General features: G+C 35.4%; 2 long non-coding RNA genes across 3 annotated transcripts; both read left to right on the top strand.

The window, feature by feature from the left end:
* The first annotated feature begins 663 nt into the window (after positions 1-663).
* Positions 664-1010, top strand: LOC123267337. Its single transcript, XR_006510006.1, has 2 exons — positions 664-828; positions 967-1010. It is a non-coding gene; the product is annotated as an uncharacterized LOC123267337 (long non-coding RNA).
* Positions 1011-1612: 602 nt separating this feature from the next.
* On the top strand, positions 1613-5603 carry LOC123266680. Of its 2 annotated transcripts, none has more exons than XR_006509836.1 (2): positions 1613-1636; positions 5252-5603. It is a non-coding gene; the product is annotated as an uncharacterized LOC123266680 (long non-coding RNA). The 2 variants fall into 2 exon arrangements; XR_006509835.1 differs by lacking the exon at positions 1613-1636 and adding an exon at positions 4521-4962.
* Positions 5604-20505: the final 14902 nt, after the last annotated feature.

The following is a 20505-nucleotide window of genomic DNA, read 5'->3' as shown; positions in this document are numbered from 1 at the left end:
GTAAAGAAAGAAAATAACAAAGATGACTGCAATAATAAAAGGTGCAGGTAAGTAATACTGAAAGCCGAACAATTATATTTTCAATTAATGCTGAATCAAACAGGATTTCCGAAAGTTCTTTTGTTTTGTCCTATAAATGAATTGCGGAGATTGGATTTTAAATAGATCTCTTGGTCAGGTAAATTTTTAAATTACCACTAATTTATTATTCAATTTCTTAATTGTATTAATTTATTTGTTAAGTGAAATTTGGCTTGGTACAATTTTCTAAAGTTCCGGTCCAACTTCAAATCCTCATAAAATTTTATCAACATCAAATATTAGTCCGTTACTTTTTAAATATTTGTATTAAATATATTGTTTATTCATTCAAATCATTTAGATAATATTCAAGAATTGGGCAAAAATGAAGTTTTACTTCTTATTGAGATTTATAAAAAGAATACCAGCTTGAATTTCTGGATGCAAATATCACCAATGGCGATGTTTGGGTCAAAATTGCGACGAAAATCAACAGAAACCCCTTAATCAGCTTGGGGTTTGCCGCCCTATTCCTGCGGAAAAATGTAAAACTAAATGGGAGACGCTTGAAACGTCGTTATAAAAGTTTAAAAAGATAATGCGCAGAAAACATCTGAGAATGCACCGATGACATGGCGCTTTCTACGATGTAATAATAAAAACTAATCATTTTTTCTATTCATACTTTCCAAAATTTTCGCAAATATTTTACCTTTGTTAATTTGTAGGAAATGGAAGAAGTATTTGGCGAGCAGCCGTGGGTAAAACCTCTGTCTACTGCTGGATCAAATACTACCAACAAAATGGGTATTTACATTAATTAATTTTGTAAAATAATTTTTAATGTGATATAAAATTTAGAAGAAATTTATTCAAATTTACTCTTTTCATATTTCATAAACTCGCAACATGATTAGCAAAAATAAAATTTTTGGCGTTTTTTAGATCCTGACGTTATCAGCCCACCACGAAAGCGTCAAAAAACTTTAACTAACTATGGAAGCTTGTAACACTGAAAACATAACATTTATAACATTTTGTATAGTCTCTACCAGTTAGGGACTAAGTTGTGGGCTATCCCCTAACGCTAGTAACATCGAGGAATAATCAAGTGCAGGAAAAATTTTCAAATTATTCACAAAATAATTATTTTTGACTAAAATTTGTCAAAATAATGTAGTTAGCAACTTAGGTTTTCTATCATTAGAATTATGATGAAATATAACCAAAATACTTGATAGATTTTAAAAATAAATTTTTTATTCGTTTCTATATGAACATCAGCATGTATGTATCATATGTATCCACATCAAAACTCGCAATGGAAATTTCCTCCATTTTTTACTCTTGAGTCATATTATATTGTTTTCAACTTCACCAGATCAGTTTTTAAAGTGTAGATTAGAAAATAAAAGCAGGAATTGGATTATTGGAGAGATGATGATGTTAAATGTGACAAGTGATAATTGAAATAGAAATATAATTACCTATCACAATTTTAATTTATTACTGAAAAATTATTAGTTATTATTATTGTTGTTATAACTATTGTTCAAATAATGATTATTTCAAATTTCAATACAAATCATTACTAGTGTTAAGATTATTTAAACTGGTAGGTGTTAGCTGTTAATGAACCGTCCAGAATGTATATCGGACCTAATAATCCGGTAAAATTAATTTTTCATGAGCACCTGTAAACTCCCAGTTAATTGACAATGAAATTTTTAATTCAATTATTTAAGAATCGTTTGATCAGAAACATATTTAGAGCATACCATAAGTTATTGCATGGTATAATTAAAGGAATCAGAACTGTAAATAATGTAAGCTTGATAAAAAAAATTTATTTTTTCCTGAATTAGTAATTTTTTCTTTGCAGCTTAGAACGTTCTTCTAAGCATAAAATAGAAGTGTCCAAATAGAATTTTTGTTACTTATCGTTTTCGCTTTACGCCTTTAATGATCGATTTTTGTACAGTAAAATATATGTTATTATTATTATCATCTTCCACATCATCTATTGTGTTTATTGCTGTGTATTAGTTAAAGTTAATTTTTAAAAAAGTTTTTTGATTATTCTTCAATTCAATTTTCCTAAATTGATGGAAAAATCTTATATTTTAACATACTTACTTATTAACTTAAAATTGTTTATGTATTGTAAAAATTTATTTAAAAATTTTATACACTATAAACATAATTGGAGAAAAAAGTTGACTGACAGAAGTTGACCCAGCAGTCAGCATTAAATTTTTCCTATTTATGAGAATGGAATGAGTAGACAGCTAATTCAAATATAGTTTTAAATAATTTTCAAGTTAACGCTTATAAAAAAAAATTTTTTTTAATCACACCGAAAGAATGTAAAAATATTTCCAAGTAAATTTTTTTTATTTTTGCAATAAATTACATATTTATAAGCTTAAAAAAAACTTTCGGACGTTAGCTACAATCATGATCATTTTTATTTCTGTCCTTATCGTTGAGATAAATGCTTTCAGATTTAAAAAGTTTATAGTAATTCATACAACTAAAGTCGTTCAGAAAGTCTAAAAGAATTTCAATTGGCTTTTATCTAAGACGGGAAACGAACCGTTATGCATATAATTCATATATCCATGTTTATGAATAATTAACCCATGATCAGAAATAATCATACCTAATTAGGTGCAACGAACGATAATGTATTTCTGCCCACACATGGATCATTTATGATCCTTCGCGGTTTTTTTATGGTAGAGTATAAGAATCTACATAACAAAAAAAAAATTTCAACAACAATAATTATTTTCCAAAGTTTTCGTCAATTGTGATGATCAATAAAATAGCATCTGATCATTACCATCTGTAATTCATGCATAACCATATATGATTAAAAGGCTGCACAATGTACCCGGTTAGAAAAGTTAGTCAAGCAATTAGTTAGCTCACTGATCGATTTAGTTGCATTAGTAGTTTAACGAATTAAATTTACTTAATTATTCAACGGCTTAGCTGACTGCAATTTAATCAACTTATTAGCTAATAATGAAAGTGAATAGCTAAACCGATTGAGTGGCTAATTTTATTTTGTACAATTTAATTGTTAACTATCAAAAACATAGAAAATTCTCTTAAAAATAAGAAGCTTGAGATTTTTTCAACTTTTTTCCGCTAATTCAGCTAATCTGATTTTTTAGCTTCCTAATTAACCTGATTTAATTTTCTTACTGGCTGAATTGAACAGCCCTCAGATTCACATTCAGTTATTTATTTTATTAGTTATGACGTTATGAATAATAAAATAGCCCTGACTCATAACATAAGAATGTATGATCATGAATTAAATAATCAACAATACGTAGAAAACAAAACCCCTTGATTCGAAAACAAATGTTTTCTTAAATTTTCACTTTTGTTTCAAGATTTTAAGTATTTCCAATTCAAGAAACTAACAACTGAATCAATAAATTGAAATTTTTGGATCAAAAGCAGAAATTTCTTCATTCATGAATTTTATGAATTCACTGAAGCACTTTACTGGTTTCAAGCAAGATAAACTATATACTTCGAACAAAAGTATTATTTTCTCTTGGATTAAAATACACAGTAACATTGGCTCAAGAAATTATCGATTTATTTTAAAAATATCGTTAAAAGTAAAAAACTTTCGGACTTCTGTTGCTTTCAATATCACTAAAAAAAATCTCAAATACGCTTTTAAACATTTTAAAATGAATTTTTCTTTTTAACTACCTTCTTTAAAAATTTATAATTTTCATGGTAAGAATCGATTGATTTCGGAAACCGAGTTTTCATCAAATCTTCCGAGTTTGAAATTTTTGGAAATCATTCTGACTATTTCACGCTGAACGTCCAGCCGCGTGTGTATCTATAGTGTGTAAATATACTAATATCATTCGATATCTATAAAACGAATCCATCAATTGAGACACGTAACACGGCTCTTAAAAAAATTATTACAATTTTAATTTAATTAGATTTTGAAGTCAATTGGTTAAACCGTTTCAAAGATATTCATAAAAATAAAAATTTATTTTTAGTCTTTTAGGGTAACTTTCAAATTTTTCGACCAATCGATTCAAGACCTTATCTATTTTATGTGCTTAAAAACTGCACTGAATACTGGACAAAAGAATAAAAATCGAACGATGTTGTTCAAAAGATATAGCAACTTAAGAGTTGATGTTAGTTTTACTAATTGGTACACAATTATTAAGTTTAATGCTTGGTTTATTTATAGTTGAAATGACAACTGTATACATAAGTGTTAAATTAAAGTACAATAAATGAAAAAGGGACTGTTAGTGATTAGGCAACAGCACCCGCTTGCGCTTTAAAGTATATCTGCTCGACTAATGACCCGGAAAAGTGTTAGTTGTGACATCAACTTACGCCTATAACAAATAATGCAATATCAATGGCTATGGAAGGGGATAAAAGGGGTCAGAGTATAAAATGCGAGGGACGAGGGGTACTGTACTTGCAAAGTACTGCATATCTAAAACTAAATATACTTCCAACTATTGAAAAAAATGTTCTAGAAGAATTCTTAGATTTAGCAGCTTGATGAGCTCAAAATCAACTAATTGGTAAATTTTCAGACATTTTGAGTTTGAAACTTATACAAGGTTTCAAGAATGACCTACAGCGTCAACTCCTTTTTATAAAAGATTTCTTTTTCTATTTTGAATGAAGAATTTTTTTTTTGAATCAAGAATAAAAAGTTCTTAAAAAAAAAAAAAAAAAAAAAAAAAAAGTTTTTTATTTGCTGAAGAGAATTCATTTTGGATGAAGAATTTTGGTTGTGTTGATTAAACAAAATATAATCTTTAATGAAGTCACAATAGTTGTCAGTTGAAGATATTTTCTCTCTTGAGCTAAGATGAAATTTTAGACAAATCATTTTTTAAGCGCGATCACTGATTGTTATTCAATGTAAGTTTCTTGGGTTAAGGATTATTTGTCTTAAATCAAAGAATTTTTTTTTTTATCAGGGTAGGAATCTTATTGCAATAAAAAACTTCATTAAGACGCCTGTTAATTATCAAGTAGATTTTTAAATCGGCTTGTTCATAATTAATTATAATGATGTACGTTTCAAAACTTTAGATCACAAAAAATATTGTTTGTAAATTCGATCTTATACTTCTGACACTTAATTACTATACTTTTAATAACATTTCATAATTAATTAACTAATATATATGTATATTGATATTAATAGCAAAAAAAGAATGATATACAATATCTTCAGAGTTTAAATGCCTCTTCACCTAAGAAGACGTTACCATCGATATGGAGGAATACTCAGGATCCTGACATATCGGTCGTAGATGTCTACGACATTGCATCTGAGATAAGGAAAAGAATGCGAAAAATTGATAGATTCTTTCGGAACTGATGCTGTTACTGGACTCATGCCAAAAGTTATTAATGCATTGGAGTTATTAGAAAACCTTGCTACAAAAAATGAACGAGAAATCACAACTGTGCAAGAATTGACCGCACGAATTTCGCAATTGGAAAATGATAAAATCGGAAAAGCAGAAGATCGGCAGAGATTTGAGAAAGTAAGTATCCTTTTATAAAAATACTATAATATACTAGTAGTACTACTATACTAATTACTAACTTACATAATTCAAAGACAATCGAATAAACAAATGAGTTATAAAATTTTGTTTGATTTTTGAATTATGATTCTTAAAATATCGAACTAAAATTTGATAATATTCCTGTGTAACAAAAAATGTTCACAGATTGTAACATCAAAACGTGACACAATTACGAAAATTTTTGGACATTTTTAAACACCTAATAAAAATCGAGAATGCTTAGAGAAATACAGAGTCTGGATTGATCGATAAATTTTAGAATTTTGTAACGTTTTTTAACATTTTTGAACATTTGATGGATATTTTTATGACTTTTTCCTCCGTCACTAGAAAATCTGTTTTCAGGTTGTCTTAAATTATTTCGAAAAAGTCATATTAAAAATTTTAGAATACTTTCATGACTTCTTTTCAAGTAACACAAGAAGAAGCCCTTATTTGAGGTGTCGAAGATTTGTCAAAAATATTTGATTTTTAGTATTTTTTAAAAAATGTCTGGTGTTCAAAAAATATCGAAAAATTCTCGTGTAAAAAAAAAATTGTCCCAAGCGTAGACATCCAAACGTGACACAATGAGGGACTTTTATTTGAGCAATTTTGGAAATCACATAAATAGTCGGAAATTTTCAAATAGTTCATTTTAACAACTTTTTCGTGAATTTTAAGTATTTTTCTTTAAGATTTTCGGGAATACTTCTAAAACAATTTTAGAATCAACGCATTTTATTTTTAACAAATTAGTTAAAAATTTTGTCCTCAAAATCTTATGTGAAACATTTTTAATAATCTTATGTAACGTTTAAAATTGCTTATTGCTAAACAATCCAACGCTTATACATAAATAATTTATTTTTGGGACAGTCTCAGCGGGCTCCAGGATTCATGCTTGTTGGGTTTCTTATAAATCAAAACCCTCAGATTAGTTACATTGTAAATAAATAAAATATATTTATTTATTAAAGTACAAATAATAATAATAAATGATAATAATAATCCACGGTAGGTTTCTTCTATCCGGTCTCTGGTGTGTTCAACAATCCTGTTCTGAAAGTCCTTTATAGCAACTGGAAGTTTTGCTTTGCCAGTTAAAGCAAAACTGACGGTGTGTTGACTGGAGGTATTCGGAATACCTGACAGTACTCCTTGGCTGGACTGGAGATTCAGTACTAGTGAATTATATTCACTAGCACACGGCGGTACTCCTTGGCTGGACTGAAGATTTCGATTTGCCAAATTAAATCGAAATCAGTACTATGAATAGTACTCTGCGGTATGACTACTGTGAATTTTACTTCAACAGTACCCAACGGTGTTATTCTCCAAGCCCTTTACAGCGACTGGAAGTTTTGCTTTGCCAGTTAAAGCAAAACTGACGGTGTGTTGACTGGAGGTATTCGGAATACCTGACAGTACTCCTTGGCTGGACTGGAGATTTCGACTGTCCGAGATAGTCGAAATCCGTACTATAAATAGTACACTGCGGTGATGATTACTGTGAATTTTACTTCAACAGTATCCAACGGCGACCTTGGCTGGTTGAAGATCTCGATTTACCAAGTTAAATCGAGATCAAACGCGAAATTTTCGGTCCAACGGCGGCCTTGGTTGACTGGAATCAATTCTTCTTACTTGAGCACTAAGTCTTCTTTCACTAGTAGGTTCCTTGAGTTAGCTTTCGAGTTCCAGGTTACTCAGCTGCTAGCTCGAGGAAGAGTGATCCGGTGCTCCGCGACTCCGGTTTATATAGCAGTTTCAGTTGGTAGTGGGGACAAAATAAGCTCTGCCATTGGCCCGCGAGCTCCTACTACCCCTTCCACTGTATTTTGAATGGCGCGCATATTTGCGGCGCATCACGGCTTCCGAGCTGCCTGGCCCGCGAGCTCCGATTTTTCCCTTTCCACGGTCTTTGGTTCACGCGCACTTTTACGGCGCATCGCGATTCCCGGGCTGCTTACTTGGCGTTAGTCACCAAGTCCTTTCTGGTGACTGGCATTTTTGCTTGACGGAGACTGGCAAATTTACTTGACGGTAACTGTCAAGTAAATTTTGCGCATGCGTGAAACTTTTCTTACTTTAGTAAAAATTTTTTTCTTACAATAAACATTAACTTATTTTATTAATTTTTTTTTTTTTCCTTCCATTACATTCCCCTCTTACTTCGCAAAAAAAAAGAGAAAAATAACAGATTTTTTTTTCTTTTTTTTTTTCTTTTTATTAAATTTTTACTTTCTAAGTTATTACAAAAAGATATTAATTTTTAAACGAACACTTATTTTTTATTAAAATACTGCATAAAGTTGAACATAGTTATATTCTACTAAGATAATAAAATTGAACATAGTTAAAAAAATGAAAATCATAAAATAAATATTTAAAAAAACGGTTATTGGAACAACAGGGGTATTATTTCCTCTTGGGGTTGATTATAATTAATTCCGTCTGTGTTCCTTGGTCTCTGTACTCCTTCCCAATTGGAACTAGTTTCCACTTGATTCTTGGGTCCTCCGTATGGACAATTTTGGATACCTTTGGCACCCTCTGGGTCTGCTTTCGGTTTCCATCATTCTCCTTGCCTCTACTAAGATAATTAGATTTATCTTCTTCTGTTCGCTTGGTTATACTCGCATTTTGCTCTCTAAGTTTCTGAGCTTCCTTTTTCATGATATTTCTCCTAGCTGTTTCCTCCACTCTTTGCCGCCTTCTCAGCTTGGCAGCTGTTTTGTCTTTCTCAATTTTATCCTCCTTTGAGAAATCAATCGTATTGATTTGAATTACTGCTGGCTTTGGCTGGGTGACTTCTTGCATCACTGGCTGGACTACTGACTGGATTTTCCGAAGTACCTTGGGGATTCGGTGAGGTACTTTCACCTTTTCCTCGTCATTTCCTGCATCCTGCGCCTTGGCTGGTTCCTTTTTGGTCGTTGTACTCTTGTTTAGTTCTTCTTTTGGTTTATTTTTGTTTAACACATCTCCCTGGCTAGGTTCCTGGCTGGATTCCTGACTAGATTCCGGGCTGGATTCCGCTGACGATGGGTCAGCTTTTGGCGAACTCGTTGGAGAGTACAAATCCCTGGAGACGTCCGACTCCTGGGTTGACGACTCATCTGAACTTGATTCCTTTCTTCCTCTCTTAGACATCCTGACACTTTGCTGCTTGTTGCTTGAATGAGTTTCATCCGTGACTGTCGGGCTTCTTATAGCAGGTGTTCCGTGTCTTCCCCTTCTACATTGCCCTCTGCGGCTGGGTTGGGGGTAAGTCTTCCCTGATTGGTTCGTTTTCGTACACCATGCGCACTGCCTCTGCGCATGTCTTGGATTTTCCACTTCTCCTTGACTTTCGTCGCTGCTCTCTGATTGGTCCGGGTACTCCGATGAATTTTTGGCGGTAGATTCAAATTGAATAATTTCAATTTCTTCTTGTTTATACGGTTTTAAGTCTTTTATATGAGTCCTATGGACGTTTCCATCTATTCCTTGAATTAGAAATATTACTGGACTTATTTTCTCAATAATTATAAATTCTCCTTGGTATTTCGGAGCTAGTTTAGTCGAAATTTGTCCTTCTTTTGATGACAAAGTATAGAGTTTCCTAGATACTTTATCTCCAACTTTAGGTTCCCAGTCACTTCTTTTCTTGTTATAGTGTTTGGCCTGTTTTGTAAATCCTTTGGCTATATTGAGTTTTACTAACTCATAAGCCTCCTGTAGTTGGTTAACTCGATCTTGAATATTGTCGGGTTCCTCTGTTTCTTGATCGGTTTCCAGTTGTGTCCTCATGTCCGCTGGTTGATTCAACTCCCTTCCATAGTTTAAGTAAGCTGGAGTGAATTGTGTTGTCTCGTGCTTTGCTGTATTATATGCAAAGGCTAATTCAGGCAAGTGTTGGTCCCAAGTTCTTTGCGAATCTCCTATGAATTGAGCAATCATTGTCTTGACTACTCTGTTTGTTCTTTCCACTGGATTACATTGAGGTGAATGCGGTGGAGTTCTTATATGTTGGATTCCATATGTCCTCAATGCTTCGGTAAACATATTACTCGTGAACTGAGTTCCGTTATCCGTGATTATTGTTTTTGGACTTCCGAAACGGGTTATTACTTGTCTTCTCATTGCTTCCGTAATTAATTCCGTGGTTGCTTTCTTCATTGGTTGTAATTCTATCCATTTGGTAAATTTATCCTGGATGACTAGTAAATGGCAATTTCCTTTATATGATTTTGTCATTGGTCCAACAATGTCCATTGCGACAACTTCCCAAGGTTTAGTCGCCTCGATAGTTCCCATCTTTCCTGGTGGTGGTTGTTGTCGTGCCTTGAATTGTTGACAACTTTGACAACTCCTGACGTATTTTGCTACGTCCGTTTGAATCCTTGGCCAATAATATCTTCTGGCAATCCTAATTACGGTCTTAGCTATTCCCAGATGTCCGGCTGTTTCATCATCGTGATTCTCTTTGATAATTTCCCTTCTCATTCCTTGTGGTATACACAATTTCCAGGCGTCTTGTCGTTCATTGTAGTTTACCGCATGGTGAACATGCTTATAAACCATTTCATTTTTAATCATGAATTCCGGATAATTCTCTGGGCTTTCCTTGATTCCCTGAATTAACTTTTGGTACCATGGATCGTTCTGCGAATCGATCACAAGTACTGTCTCCTGGAATATGTCATCGTCTTCTTTTTCTCTGGGGATCGGTGCTCTAGAAAGTGCGTCTGCAACTTTATTCAAAGTTCCTTTCCGGTAAACTATTTTGTATTTAAATTGTCTTAAATACAATGCCCATCTGGCAAGTCTTCCTGATGGATTGGACAGTGTTTCCATCCATCTGAGTGATTGGTGGTCAGTAATTACGGTAAATTCGTAACCTTCCAAATAGTGTCGCATTTTCTGGATTCCCCAGACTACTGCTAAACATTCCTTTTCCGTGGTTGAGTAATTTATCTCATGTTCGTTGAGCGTGCGGCTTGCATAAGCTACTACATGCTCTCCATTCGAATCTTCCTGGATTAAGACTGCTCCAAGTCCTTGATCACTTGCATCTGTCTGTAGTTTGAACGGTTTAGTGTAATCTGGTGGTGCTAATACCGGTGATGTCGTCAGGGCTTCCTTGAGTGTTTCCAACGCTTCCTGTTGACTGTCTGTCCATTTCCAGGGTGTTCTTTTCCGTGTTAACTTGGTTAATGGTTTTGTTATATCCGAGCAGTTTGGGATGAAACGCCGGTACCATGATATCATTCCTAGAAATCTCCTCAATTCCTTGACTGTAGTTGGAATCGGTAATTCCGTGATTGCTTTGACTTTCTGGGGGTCGGTTCTGATTCCTTGTCCATCAACTATGTGTCCCAAATACAGAATTTTCTGCTGAAAGAAATGACTTTTCTCAGCATTAATTCTCAATTTGGCCTTTTCCAATCGGTTTAATACTTCCATGACATTTTCAAAATGTTCTTCTAAGTTTCTTCCCAGGACAATAATGTCATCGAAGTAAGCAAATGCTTTACCTTCGAGTTCCGGTCCTATCACTTGATCCAGATTCCTTTGGAATGTCGCTGGTGCTGAATGTAATCCAAAAGGCATCCTTTTGAATTGATACAGTCCTCGATTTGGTACTGCGAACGCCGTGATTTCCCTGCTGCCTTCCTCAAGTGGTATTTGCCAGTAGCCATCTTTCAAGTCAATACTTGAAAAATATTCTGAGTTGTTTAATTTATCCAACGTGGCTTGAACCTGAGGCAATGGGTATGCGTCCTTTACAGTAACTTCATTGACTTTCCTATAGTCAATGCATACTCGGTACTGTTGGTTCTTTTTCTTCACCAAAACAATTGGTGCAGTCCATGGGCTGTTAGACGGTTCTATAATGTCTTCTTCGATCATTCGATCTACTTCCTTTTCCATGATTGCCTGCATGGCAGGATTCCTGGGTCCATATCTTATTTTGATGGGATCTGCGTCTTTAAGTTTTATCTTGTGAGGGGTGACATCTGCCGGTCCTTTCGTCTGATTCATCTTGTGAATCTTTTCCTCAATTTGAGTCAGCATCTTTTCCTTTTCGTCTTCTTCATCGTTGTCACTTTCCTCGGTTAAAGTGTTTATCTGGTTTTCACTGACAACTTCTCCTGGTTGAAATTGCAGTTTAACCTTCAAGTCCTTGAGTATGTCTATTCCTATAATCATCGGTTTGGCTATTGTTGGCATGACGCTGAAACGACATTCTTTTAATTCTCCCAGAATTCGAACTCGAACTTTGACATGTCCAATTATTGGTAGTCGACTTCCATCTGCTTGTGTCGCTACTTGGTCTTGATTCTGAGAATCCAATTTTATTCCCATGTTTTTAATTTGATTCCATGACTCTTCACTGATGCATGACCTTGTTGCCCCTGTATCTATTAGAGCAGGTACAGCATATTGATTGATATATACATCCGTATAAATCCGTCCATCCTCTTTTTGGTAATAAGTTTGTTGGATTCCATTATTATTCTGAGACCTTTGGTTCTGTCTCGATGTTTCCTGACTGCTCGTCTGTTCCTGTGGGGGTCGGTTCGAAGGTGCAGTTCCCTTGCCGACCCCTTTGAAGTTTCCCGACTTGGGACAAGTACAATCTCTGGAGTATACGCCTTCTTTTCCACAACGTGAACAGAACTTTTTCCATGGGTTGGTACAATTTGGCCTGATGTGTCCCCGTTCTCCACATCTCCAGCATACTTCCTCTGGCACATACGGTTGATTAATCGAAGTAACTTCTTCTTTCTTCTTTTTATCCTTTTCTTTTTCTTTTTCTTTTTCCTTGTATACTTTTGGCGGTAATAAACTATACTGTGGCTGCGGTGGTGGCGGTTTATAATTCTTTTCCAGTATAGCAATTCTTTCATAGTCACTGGCTAGACTAAGAAGATTTGCTACGCTGTGAATCTCACTTCGCCTTATATAGCGCTGGTATTCCGGACGGAGGTTGAAGTATAATCTGTCTATTTGATTATACTCGCTCATTTTTCCATAGCGTCGCATCATTGTTTGCAAGACCGTAATATAGTCTCTGGCTGACTCCTTTTCTCCTTGGGTCCGGTGTTTTATTTCTTCTTCCCATCTTGTATGTATGTCCGTGGGTAAGTAGAATTTCTTAAGTTGGTCCGCAAATTCATTCCATGTTCTCCAGTTAGCCTTGTTATTCCTATACCACAAGAGGGCATTATCTTTGAGTAGGACTGGGATGCATTCCAATAATTGATCCTTGGTAACTTGGTAACTATCTGAGAGTTCTTCAACTCTTTCCAAGAATGTTAGCAAGTCTTTTTCGCCATCAAATTGGACATTCCATTTCCTAACTTGATCCTTGATGTTGACCTCTTGTGAAGTTCGGACAGTTGTTGAATTATTACTCTGATTTTGTTGTAATCTATCCAACTCTGCCCGTAACTCCCGTATTCTCCGTTGTTCATTTAACAAGTCTTGCTCTGCTTGTCGACATCGTCGAACTTCTTCTTCTAAGTGACGTCTTTCGTCACGAAGACGACGCTGTTCTCTTTCACGCTGTCTCTCCTCGTTGAGACGCATTTGATCAGCTTCATTTTGTATTTCCTCGTTAGGACGTCTTTGCTCGGTTTCTTCATCGAGGCGTGCTTGTTCAGCTTCGCGTTCTCGCTCGGCTTCGCGTTGTCTCTCCTGGTCAGCTTCTTGTTGTCTTTCTTCATTGAGACGTACTCGCTCAGCTTCGCGTTCTCGCTCGGCTTTGCGTTGTCTTTCCTCATTGAGACGAACTCGTTCAGCTTCGCGCCGTCTCTCCTCATTGAGACGTGTTTGCTCAGCTTCACGTTGTCTCTCCTCATCACGACGCATTTGCTCAGCTTCGCGCCGTCTCTCCTCGTTGAGACGTGTTTGCTCGGCTTCGCGTTGTAATCTTTGCTCATTCAGGCAACGTTGAACTTCTTCCTCCACGAGTCTTTGTATCCTTGCGTCTTCAACTGCTTTGGCTATTGCTGCAGCTCTTTCTTTTACCCGCTCAGCTGACTGTTTCGTTCTTCGGCTTCCTGGGACTATGAATGTCTGATCGTTGGATGTGCTTTGCACTGGTGTATTCTGATTCAGAGTCTGATTCACGATCCTAACTGGACTGTTAGCTCGGCTGGAATCACTTGACTCGTGACGACTGTGTTCCCTGCTTTCCACAGCGCCATCATTAAGTAGTGTCATCCTGAGAAGTCTCCTCAAGTCTTCTCGGGATGATCCCGCATCTACGGGTACGTTTCTTGCCACTAACTCCTCTGTTAGTCTGGCTTTTGTCAGGTTATATATCCAAGATATCCTGGGTTTAGGCGTGTTGTCTCCCATGTCGTAATTTGGTTTGTTAAATCTGAGGGTTCTAGCAACTTGTCCCTGTTCGAGCGCCAATTATGTAACGTTTAAAATTGCTTATTGCTAAACAATCCAACGCTTATACATAAATAATTTATTTTTGGGACAGTCTCAGCGGGCTCCAGGATTCATGCTTGTTGGGTTTCTTATAAATCAAAACCCTCAGATTAGTTACATTGTAAATAAATAAAATATATTTATTTATTAAAGTACAAATAATAATAATAAATGATAATAATAATCCACGGTAGGTTTCTTCTATCCGGTCTCTGGTGTGTTCAACAATCCTGTTCTGAAAGTCCTTTATAGCAACTGGAAGTTTTGCTTTGCCAGTTAAAGCAAAACTGACGGTGTGTTGACTGGAGGTATTCGGAATACCTGACAGTACTCCTTGGCTGGACTGGAGATTCAGTACTAGTGAATTATATTCACTAGCACACGGCGGTACTCCTTGGCTGGACTGAAGATTTCGATTTGCCAAATTAAATCGAAATCAGTACTATGAATAGTACTCTGCGGTATGACTACTGTGAATTTTACTTCAACAGTACCCAACGGTGTTATTCTCCAAGCCCTTTACAGCGACTGGAAGTTTTGCTTTGCCAGTTAAAGCAAAACTGACGGTGTGTTGACTGGAGGTATTCGGAATACCTGACAGTACTCCTTGGCTGGACTGGAGATTTCGACTGTCCGAGATAGTCGAAAACCCGTACTATAAATAGTACACTGCGGTGATGATTACTGTGAATTTTACTTCAACAGTATCCAACGGCGACCTTGGCTGGTTGAAGATCTCGATTTACCAAGTTAAATCGAGATCAAACGCGAAATTTTCGGTCCAACGGCGGCCTTGGTTGACTGGAATCAATTCTTCTTACTTGAGCACTAAGTCTTCTTTCACTAGTAGGTTCCTTGAGTTAGCTTTCGAGTTCCAGGTTACTCAGCTGCTAGCTCGAGGAAGAGTGATCCGGTGCTCCGCGACTCCGGTTTATATAGCAGTTTCAGTTGGTAGTGGGGACAAAATAAGCTCTGCCATTGGCCCGCGAGCTCCTACTACCCCTTCCACTGTATTTTGAATGGCGCGCATATTTGCGGCGCATCACGGCTTCCGAGCTGCCTGGCCCGCGAGCTCCGATTTTTCCCTTTCCACGGTCTTTGGTTCACGCGCACTTTTACGGCGCATCGCGATTCCCGGGCTGCTTACTTGGCGTTAGTCACCAAGTCCTTTCTGGTGACTGGCATTTTTGCTTGACGGAGACTGGCAAATTTACTTGACGGTAACTGTCAAGTAAATTTTGCGCATGCGTGAAACTTTTCTTACTTTAGTAAAAATTTTTTTCTTACAATAAACATTAACTTATTTTATTAATTTTTTTTTTCCTTCCATTACAATTTTTTATGGTCATCCAAATATTTCAAAATTTTATAACTCCGGGAATTTAAAAAAAAAAATTATTCCAAAAAAGGCGGGCCTGCATTTTTCGATTCTCAACAAGCTTTTTTTTTTTTATTTGCTCGAATATTTTTGTTGAATTTTTTATGCCCATCCAAATATTTCAAAATTTTATAACTCCGGGAATTTTCAAAAAAAATTAATCGAAAAAAGGTGGGCCTGCATTTTTCGATTCTCAACAAGCTCCTTTTTTTTATTTACTCGAATATTTTTTTTTAATTATCTATGCTCATCCAAATACTTCAAAATTTTATAACTCCGACTGTAAATGAGCATCATTGCAATGCTTCATTATCCACATTCAAGTGGAAGTAGAGGATTAGGTGCGCGTTAGTTGTCTATTGCGTTTTTTTGCGTAAGTCTATTCGAAGACTCAGGGCCAAGAATCTGGGCAAATTCTGGGCACAGGCTGGCCCAAGTCTGTCACCATCCTGGCATAAGAATCTTGACCATGTATCTTGGCCAAGTATGTTGACCAAGTTCCTTGCCAAATTCTGAACACTTAAAATTAGCGGGAAGTTACAGGGATGGCCTTTAGGGTGAACCATTTTCCCCATTTTCTAATAAGCGATGGATTTTAAGTTAGATCTAGGTACAGTTTAATATCATCAAAATTTTTTAAATATTATGAGATGCGAAAAAAACATCTGTTCAGAAATTGATAATTCTTTTTATCTGCTTGAGTTAAAAAAATACAATTATCTAATGAGCGCCGGATTTTAGGTTAGATGCGGACTCAGTTTGATCTTTAAAATATTATTGAGTGCGAAAAGAAGAGTTGTTTGGGAAAATTAATAATATTTATGCCAGTGGAGTTGATCGAGAAATAAGACTATTCAACAAGCTGTAGATTTTAGGTTAGATGTATGATCAATTTGATCTTGTAAATTTTTAAAATATTATGAAGTGATGAATTAAGAGCTGTTTGGAGAAGTTGATAATCTTTTAACCTCTCGAGCCATTTAAAGCAAATTTAGGGAAATTGGGAATGTCAGGATAGGGGAAAGGGGGGAACCGACTCAGTGGGAACCTATTTTGTAACCGAAAAAATAATCGGACAGCCCAGACTGGGAATCGAACCCAGATTTCTCGGTTACGCGCCAAGGGCTCTACCAGTTAAGCTATCCGAGACAAGTACCGACTACTTTATTCAGTCACGTATAAGTCCCACCTCTCGTGAAAGTTTTCGGTAGTTTCCGTAGTCACTGTCAGAGGAATATACTCCAAAATCAGCTTCAAAGAAGCCTCGGAACCGATCTTTCTTAATAATTTCCATGGTTTTTGAACTTGGGGGTGCCTTTAGGGGTAGCTCCGGAGCTCGTTTGAATCTGAAAGTTTTCGGTAGTCTCCGTAGTCACTGTCAGAGGAATATACTCCAAAATCAGCTTCAAAGAAGCCTCGGAACGATTTTTTTAAAATTATTATCATGATTTTTGAACTTGGGGGTGGCTTTAGGGGTAGCTCCGGAGCTCGTACGGGTCTGGTGATTTTTGGTAGTCCGTAGGGTGACAATATAAGGGTTTTGAGCGAGTTACAGCTTCAAAGGACAAAATTAGACAAAAATTTTTTTTTACAAATTCGTTCGTGCAACAACGTTGAGAACTTCAGGTTCATCTCTCGAGCTAGAAAAAATCCAATTAATTAATAAGCGGTAGATTTAAGGTTAGATCCGGGCTTGGTTTTGATCTTTAGAATTTTAAAAAATATTATTGAGTGCGGAAGAAAAGATTTGTTTGGCGAAATCAATAATGTTCATACCGGTCGAGTTGAGCAAACATTTATTCAAAAAGCGGTAGATTTTAGGTTAGATCCAGGCTCAGTTTAATTTTTAAAACATTACTTAAGGCGGAAAAATGATTTGGGCTGAGGTTGTTATTTAAAAATTTCTTGAATATTATCAAGGGACGAAAGAATGAGGAGCTGATGATTATAAGGGTATCTTTGGATTTTTAATCAATTGAGCTAGAAAAGTGTTCATCTTCGAACGTTATATTTTTATCACGAATTTTTTAAATGAAAATAATTGGGATCTCGACTATGAAGCTGTAAATTAATTTTTATCTGAAAATTTTCAGATTTCTTGGAGTAACTAATATTTATAGTTCAAAAATATTGCTCTTTTAACCCGTGTAAAAAAAATTGTCACAAAAATGTACCAAGCTTGGAGCTCCAAATATTTAACAATTTGGGACTTTTTTGAAACAATTTTGTGGCCCTCCTAAAAAAACGTGGAAATCGGTTCACCCTAAAGGCCATCCCTGTAACTTTCCGCTAATTCTAAATGTTCAAAATTTCGCTCGTTACATATTTTTGAGCTCTTTGAGCTCTCCCGCTGTTGCTTTTTCTATCCTCAATAAATGTCTATCTATGGAAGATGTTCGTGATTCTTAAGTAAGGATAAATTTTTATTTGCTTTTCAGAAGATTTAGAATTAGATGTGATCTTTTTTCATTCTATTCGACTTATAGTTCTGATGAGAGCAATACATTTTTTGGAGTCTAGAGACTAAAATATGATTTTTCTGTCAGCTTGTCACTCGAAAAAACGTTGACTCAGTGTTTATGCAATAGTATAGCTTCACGTTCATTAACTTAAATATTTTTAGTTGATGACTTTTTTTTTATAGATCCTTCTATTCCTGACTTATTCACCAGTGGTTACAGCGAACAAGACATATTGTTGTTGTACAATGAAAGAGCCATTTCTACCTCAGAAGAAAATGATTTGAGTTCTGAACATGATTCTCGGGATTCGAATTCAACTCGAAGCGATGAATTCTTTTTCGATTGTGAATCTTCGCAGACTTCTGACATTGGAGACGATTCATCTTCCGATTCCGATGAAAGTGTGTTAGATGAAGATTGTTCTAATGAACCTCTTTACCCCGGAGCTCCTCTCTCATTTCAGGAGAGCTCACTTTTGATTCTTCTTTTAACTATACGTCACAAAATTTCTGATGTCCTTTTATCAGACATTTTATTACTAATTAGTGCTCATTGCATCGAACCTAACCATTGCTTAAAAACGAAATATAAATTTAAACAATATTTCGATCGTTTGAGAATAAACTATGATCGTCAATTTTATTGTCCTTGTTGTCACCATTCATTATCATCTGAACGCAGTGATTGTTCTCATTGCCAGCACGTTACTGATAAAGATTCCAGCACTCCTTATTTTATTACAATGTCTATTCTTTCTCAACTATCAGCAATGTTTTTACGAAGTGGTTTTTATAATTTATTAAACCATCGTTTTAGCCGAACTAAGTTAAACAATGAAAATAAAGAAGATATTTACGATGGAAACATTTACAAATCTTTGATGAAGAAAAATAAACTTCTTTCTTTCTGCTCGAATATTTCGTTTACATGGAACACAGATGGCGTTTCACCATTTAAGTCCTCAAAGTTTAATATTTGGCCTTTTTTTCTGCGCATCAATGAATTACCGTTCATGGAACGAATCAAAACTGAAAATACAATATTAGCTGGGTTATGGTTTGGTTACGAAAACCAGACGCTAATAAATTCATGGCTGCGTTTTATGATGAGCTCAACGTTTTATATGAAGGTTTACATTTTAACGTTCCTGGCTTTGATCTCCCAATCTTTGTTCGAGAATTTATCATGTGTGGTACTCTTGATTTACCTGCAAAAGCACAGTTTTTGAATATGTCTCCTCATATGGCTCGATACGGGTGTCAAAAATGTGAGATAGCAAGTGAAAAAGTTAATTATGTCCAGTCATACCGTTACAGTCGTAATTTAAAAACTTCGTTCAACAGAAGAAACTGTCAATTACGGGGAAGAAGCATTACAAACGAAGAAAGCAGTTAAAGGGGTGAAGGGACCCACACTTTTATCAAAAATTTGTTATGATTTTATCAATTCAACTGCAATCGATTCCATGCATTGTGTTGATTTGGGCGTTTGCAAAAAATTATTTACAGTATTGTTTGACAAACAATATGCTACTCACCCCGCTTCTTTGTACCGGTACGTTGACACAATTAACTCAAGAATTTCTTCGATTCGGCCTCCGTGTAACGTAATTAGACAACCAAGATCAATATCCGACATGAAATATTGGAAAGCACATGAGTTTCGTGCTTTTCTCCTCTATTACAGTTTGCCTCTACTTCATGATTTGATGGATAAAAATTATTTCATTCATCTTAAATTTTTAGTCTTGGCTATGACATTGTTACATCAAGAGAGTATTTCTGATTATATGATTACTTTGGCATCTCGATTAATTTCAGAGTTTGTTGGGAGGTACGAAGATCTGTACGGTTTAAGTCATATGAGTTGTAACCTTCATCATCTACTTCACTTTACCTGATGCTGTACGAAATTTAGACCGCTCTGGGTTACTTCATGTTATCCGTTTGAAGGCCTGAATGGACTATTGAAAAACTAATTCATGGAACTCGATACGTCCAGCTCCAAGTCTCGTCAGCAATAACGGTATTTATTAATATCACTCGAGAAAAATTCGAACATTTTTTCCTGGCTCTCAGATTGCTTCATTTTGCGAGCGATTAGAACTGAGTGGGAAGAATAGGCGTAAATTACGAAAAATTTGCGACAATGTTTTCATTCTTGGGGATTGCAAGCAAATTCAAAAATTTACCTGATGATTTACTCCACTGTTCCCTTCTAACCGATCAAATGGAAGATGTTAAAAAAGTTTACGGGTTTCAAAGATTATTCAAAGATCGAATAGTATATGAAGCTGAATCATATAAACGTAAAAGAAGGATAAATTCCACTTTTGTTAAATATACTGATGGACAGCACCACGATTTTGGAATAATAACGCAATTTATTCAATTATGCTTTTGCAATTGTGAAAGTAGATGTGAAAGTTGTGATGAGAATTCCAAATTCTTTTGGGTTATTAAGAGTAAACAAATTGACAACGACTACGATTTTTGAAACCTTTTTCAGATGTTGCTGGTGATCAGATTCAATACTTCCTCATGCAAAAATTTCTTGGGAAGAAAAAACTTCTTATCTTCGTAGTTAACATTCACGATAATTTGAAAAA

This window comes from Cotesia glomerata, linkage group LG6 (assembly GCF_020080835.1).
Source record: "Cotesia glomerata isolate CgM1 linkage group LG6, MPM_Cglom_v2.3, whole genome shotgun sequence".
Classification (NCBI taxonomy): domain Eukaryota; kingdom Metazoa; phylum Arthropoda; class Insecta; order Hymenoptera; family Braconidae; genus Cotesia; species Cotesia glomerata.
Note: the sequence above shows the minus strand (reverse complement) of the source record. Positions and strands in the feature narration are given on the sequence as shown.